We start from the raw sequence: 6,575 nt of genomic DNA on the forward strand, positions 1-6,575 counted from the left end.
CAGGTGAACAGAATGACAAGACAGTAGAGGAACTGAGACTGACTGAGCCAAAGGACCATAGTATTCAAGAGGAAAGGGAAAAAAACATGACAACTTCTGTTGTGCTAGTATGCTGTGTCCATCCACTTTTTTTCTTTATTTCAGGTGTATGAGAACCTGGAACAGTGTTAAGATCGAGAGCTAGAGTGCAGATCAGCCTAAGGTGTCAGAATCTGCCCCATCTCTCTTAGACTATTCACCAAGGACGTGACCATGTTGATATGAAACCTGAGGAGGCTGAATGCGGCCACTTGGCATGGGCAAAAGTTTAGATTTCAGTTTTAAACATAATGAGATGTAGCATTAATAATTAAAAGTGTAGGCAAGGAGGCAGACCCACCAGAGTTTTCATTGGGACCTGTCACATACTAACCAGAGCAACTGCATAAATTATTGAACTTCTCTTTGGCTGTAAAGTGAGGACAATGAGAATATCTACCTCATAGAACTGATGTGAGGACTAAATGATGTCACGGGCTATTGATATTATTATTATTATTGTAACATCGCAACAGCAAAGAGGATGGATACTTGATCAGGACTAATTTCCACCCTAACTTGGCATCTAGCTCAGAAGATTAAGATCATCAATAACTTATATTATCCAAATTTAGCAAAGTCTCCTGATATCTTCCTATGGAATCTTACTCCAATATGACTCATATCCCATCTTATCTCATAAGGAGACCAAATGTTCCTATGTATCTTTTCTCTTGGTTAATTTCTTCCAGACTTATGACTTTAAATACCATCCATATGCAGATAACTCCCTGATTTATATCTCATTCTGACCTCTCCTATGAGAGGTCTCCTATGAACTTCATATTCATATATCCAACTATCTCCAAACTTCTACTGAAATACAAGTTTAAAATATTAATATACTTACATATAAGTTTATTTTTATATTTAAAGTATACCTCTTGCACAGGCAACAAAAGAAAAAATAGATAAATTGGATTACACCAAAATTTAAAACTTTTGTGCATAAAAGGACATGATCAACAGAGTGAAAAGGCAACCATGGAAGGGGAGAAAATATTTGGAAGTCACCTATCTGGTAAGAAGTTAATATCTAGAATATATAAAGAACTCCTACAACTCAACAAAAACAACAACAACAAACAACTCAATTAAAAAAAAATGAGCAAAGGACTTCATGGACATTTCTTCAAAGAAAATACACAAATGGCCAGTAAGCACATAACATAATGCCCAACATCACTAATCATGAAGCAAATACCAATCCAAACCACAATAAGACATCATCTCATATTCATTAGGATGGCTGCTATTAAAGAAAAATAGAAAATAACAAGTGTTGGTGAGGATGTGTAAAAATTGGAACCTTTTTGTGCTGTTGATGGGAATGGAAAATGGTGCAGTTCCCTATAGAAAACAGCATGGCAGTTCCTCAAAAAAATAGAATTGCCATGCAATCCAGCAATCTCATTTCTTAGTATATACTTAATAGAACTGAAAGCATGGACTTGAAGAGATATTTATATACTCATGTTCCTATAGCAACACTATTCACAGTAGCCAAAAGATGGAAGCAACCGAAGTGTCTATTGACCGATAAATGAAAGAACCAACTGTGGTCTATACATACAGTGGAATATTATTCAGCCTTGAAAAGAAAGAAAATTCTGACATATGCTATAGCACAGATGAACCTTGTGGACAGTGTGCTTAATGAAATTAGCCAGTCACACCAGGACACACAGGACTGTAGGATTCCGGTTATATGAGGTACCAAGAGTGGTCCAGCTTATAGAACCAGAAAGTAGAAGGATGGTTGCTAAGGGCTGGGGGGAGGGAGAGAGTGGGAAGTTAGTGTTTAATGGAGACAGAGTTTCAGTTTTGCAACATCAAAAGAGTTCTAGAGATGGATGGCAGGAATGGTCGTACAACAATGTGAATGTACTTAATGCCACTGAACTCTATTCTTAAAATGGTCAAGATGATAATTTCATGTCATGTGTATTTTACCATGATAAACTTTTTAAAAAATTAAAATGAAGTAAAACTTGTAATTTCCCACACCCCCACCCACCCCATCAATTTCCTTATTCTAAAAATTGGCACCAAGTTGCTTAGTCCAAAACTCCAGGATTCGTCCTTGATTTCCTCCCCTCCTGCCCATATCCAATAGTAAGTCGTGTTACCTTTTGCTTCCGAAATATGTTCTGAATTTATCCGTTCATCTCTTTCACAGATACTGTTGTACTTCAGGCCATCATATGCTCTGGCCTGTGGTGCCACACTGGCTTCCTAAGCAGTTGACCTGTTTTCTTTCTTGTCCTCTCCAGTCAATTGGTATAGCAACCAGAGTGCTCTTTTTATGGTAGAAACCACCTGTTTTTCTTTCTCTACTTGAAAATACTCTGATAGTTCCTCATCGCACCTATAATAAAATCCAAACTCCTTGCCACTGTTTACAGGGCGCTAGATGATCTGGTGTCCATACAAACTGGCCTCCCTCCAATGTCTCTGACCTTATGTCCCATCACTACTAGCTTTGATCACTATGTTCCAGTCACGCTGGTCTTCCCTCTGTTGTTCCAACACCCCCAAGCACATGCCCTTTCCTTGCAGACTTAGCATTTGCTGCGCCTCTGCTTGGTACACTCTCTTCCCAGATCTTCACGTGATAGGTTCCTTCTCATGCCTTGCATCTCAGTTTAGCTATCACCTTCTCAGAAAGATACTTTTACCATTCAATCTAAGGTAGCCACCCACTGATTGTCACTCTTTACACTGTCATTCTCTTCTATCTTTTCTTGGCACTTACCACTACTAGAAATTCCTATTTGTTTTCACAAGTTTATCGTCAGTTTCACCATCCCCCCCCCCCCCCCACTAAAGTGTGAGCTCTGTGAGAATAGATACCTTGTTTGTTTCCTCGATTCCCAGAACCCAGAACACTGTTGGGCACATTACATCCTATTTGCTGACTGAAGGAAGAAGTAAGTAACATCAATGACTCAATTTTCCTTCTATATCACATACAGACATAAAAGCCTTTTGGCTGAACTGATATTTCTAACATTAGCCATCACCAATATCTTTTCTATCTATTCTAGAATGTGGTAACCAGTCTTCAAAAGGCAAGCAACATATTTGACATTTCATTTTATGCAGGTATACCCTGAGGGGAATGAGTTTACATTCCTACTGTTGCTGAAGTGTGTAGCAATGTGTAATTATTTACCTGGAATTTAAAAATTGTCCTGTATTTCTTGAAGCCAGATTGTAGGTTTTCACATTGGAAATTACACTTGTTCAAAGTAAAATTCCAGACATCTAAGTCCTTAAAAACTTGTTCAAAGTATTTCATTACATACTTTTTCTAGTCCTAAAAATGTTTCACGGTTCATTCTCTTCACGGTTAGTTATCTATCTGTCCAGGACAAAATAAATTGGGACTTAAAAGGCAGGACCATATACCAGCACAAATGTGATTTCTCTGCCTCTTCTATCTGTGCAACCCCAAACTCCTTCAAAGTCAAACCTCTAACCACAGTTGGGCCCATGAATATAGACTATTCTGTCATTATTTTTGAGGTGTGTCTGCAGTGGACACCAGGGCACCAGTGGCACAAAAGTACTGCATTCCCACTGACAAATGAAGTCTTGCTATGCCAAGTTCAACTGCAGCTGTTCTACTGTACCCAAAGTACTGATAGGTATGGGTGATGAAATGCTACTTGGGATGTTGTCTGATGAGGGGGATAGACCCCTATTCCTCCACTCTTGAGTCATACTCTGATGTTCTGAGGCGAAGGCAAATGAAATGTCACAGATATCTTGTCAAAAAAAATAGCTATTCCAGATTTCACTTTCTATAAAATCTGTACACAATCTGTGGAATTGACAGCATTGCCTGGGCAGACCCTCTGAATCATCCTTCACTCCAATAATGAAGCTATAACATTGGACTAAGCCTGGACCTCCTCTCTTTTCCCAAAGGAGTTCTTTCTTTGGAGGCTTCTCCTTCCTCAGGCAAGTTAAGGGCTGCCTGCTTCAGCTCACTTAATGTAAACATTTCCAAATCTATGGAGAACTTGTAGTTCCAAAAGTGTTTCTTTAGTCAATAAGCAAAAATAAAAATAACTATAGCTAATACTTGTTTCACACTTAACATGTGCTAGCTAGGCACTGAGCTCACCACTACCATCTGGGAAATTGAGGTTTGGAAAGTTTATAAACTTGCTCACGTTTACCAGCTAGGACTTGAAGGAGTCAGTAATTGAATGCTGACAGCTATACCCAGAGACTATGCTCTTAACTAATGCACTGTATTGTCTCTTAACCTGGAATTGTAAAGTTTCCAAAATTCTCTCTTGTTGAATAGAAGATAAAGCAAGGAGTTATAGATGTTTATTCTTCCTTATTTTAATCCATTATTTAATAATCTGTGTATTTTTTTTAACATTTTTTTTTTATTCTGAGAAACAGAGCATGAGTGGCGGAGGGGCGGAGAGAGAGGGAGACACACAGTATGAAGCGGGCTCCAGGCTCTGAGCTGTGAGCACAGAGCCCGATGTGGGGCTCAAACCCGTGACCAGTGATATCCTGACGGACGCTTAACTGACTGAGTCACCCAGGTGCCTCTTAATCTCTCTTTTAAAAGATGCAGTTTCAATAATAATAACATTCAGAGAGTAATCACTGCCCCACCTAGAACTGGAAGCCGCTGCTACAGGTTGCTCTTTGCTTTGTGCACATAGACAAGGCTTTTTTGGCAAAAGATTTGTTTTCTTAAAATCTTTTTTGGTAACCTACTGAATTGTTTTCAGACCCTTCAGGAGTGTTTTCTGATGTCCAAGTGATATTTCTTAAGACCTTTTCACTTTTTTTTGGTCTGGGTGCAGGTCAGCATTCTTCTCAGAGAAGCTTTAGTTTATTTTGAAATATTGAAACAATTTTGAGAATTGATACAAAAAAAGTTTATTTTCAAGAAGCTTGGTTTTCCTTTTCAGTTAGTTCCAGAAAAGGACTGTTACTTGAGATAAGATGTTAGAAAGGACTAAGTGCACTTTTGAAGGCAAAGCCAGACATGTTCAGGAGGCAGGAATATTGTACGTATAAACAAAATGACTAGTATCTGTGTTAACACTTTTATCTCAAGTTTTAAAAATCTATGTTTTTATGTTTTAGGAAAATGTTTATATTTTCTTGCATAAAACATGCTGACTTGTCCTCTATTTTTATTTTCAATTTAGAATATAATCACTATTAAAGAGTGTTTATCCAAGAGATTACATTTAAACAATATACATTTAGTTCTCTATCACCAAGCCACTGTTATAAAAAAAAGGAATATGCTGCAATGTTAAATTTAGCAGCCCTAATTTTTAAAGGCTTTATAACAGTGCTGTCCAATAAGATAGCCACTAAAGCTACATGTGGCTACAGAGCGCTTAAAATGTAGTTAATCCAAATTGAAATGTGCCGTAAAATACACACTGGATTCTTAATATTAGTATGAAAAAGAAAAGTAAGATCAATGATTTTTTATATTAGAATATAAAATATCTCATTAATTTCTATGTTGATTACATGATGAAATTATAATGTTGGAAATCTCAGACTGAATATATTATTAAACATATTATTAAAACTAACTTCATCCATTCCTTTTTACTTTTCTTAATATGTAGTGTTTCCAGATAAAATATGGGACACCCAGTTACATGTGAATTTCATATGTTCCTGCTTATATTTTAACACTATAAAATTATCCCTCCTTTAACTGAAATTCAAATTTTCACTGGGTATCTTATATTTTTATTTGCTAAAACTGGTAACTTTATTAATATGACTACTAGAAAAACTTAAATTATAAACGTAATCTATTGGACAGTGAAACTTTAGAAGCATCTTTTGTTTTGTTTTGTTTTTTTACCAGCTATTGAGCCAATTGTGCAGAAATACCTAATCTGAAGGAACATTTAATCCTAGACTGGGATCGTCAATACTCTCGAAGTTAAATTTTTACATTTGTTTTAACAAGTTAAAGGACAACAAAGGGGCTTGACGCAGACCAAAGTATGGAAAGGGCATTTGGATTAGAATTAAAAGTCATTGCTCCCAGCCTCTCCATTAGGGTAGTTAACGGTTCCACTTTCAAAACAATCCCTGCCACTGTTACAAGGATGGGCGGTGTCAAGGTCAGTTAACTGGCAGGGAGACTCTGGGCCAGTCACAGTCCCTCAAGAGAAGTCAGTAAAAAGTTGGCGGGGGTGGAGGGACGGTATTTTTATACTTGACCCTCGCACTCGGGTGGTCTAGCCATCCCCTCCCCTGGCTCCGCGCTGGGCCAGACGCCGAGGCGCCGAGTCTCACTGCCTTCCTAAGCCGAACCACGGCTACCTGGGTTGCAAGACCAAGACTGTTCCTGCAAAGGTCCGGCGCCAACCAGCTAGACCCCAGATCTGCGCCCCGTGAGAGCCACAGGTGCGCGCAGCGGCTGGGGCCCGCCCACCCGCCGTCACGCACAGACCCAGTCCCGCCTCTCCGTCTGCGCCGCT

This window comes from Acinonyx jubatus, chromosome A1 (genome assembly GCF_027475565.1).
Source record: "Acinonyx jubatus isolate Ajub_Pintada_27869175 chromosome A1, VMU_Ajub_asm_v1.0, whole genome shotgun sequence".
NCBI classification, from domain to species: domain Eukaryota; kingdom Metazoa; phylum Chordata; class Mammalia; order Carnivora; family Felidae; genus Acinonyx; species Acinonyx jubatus.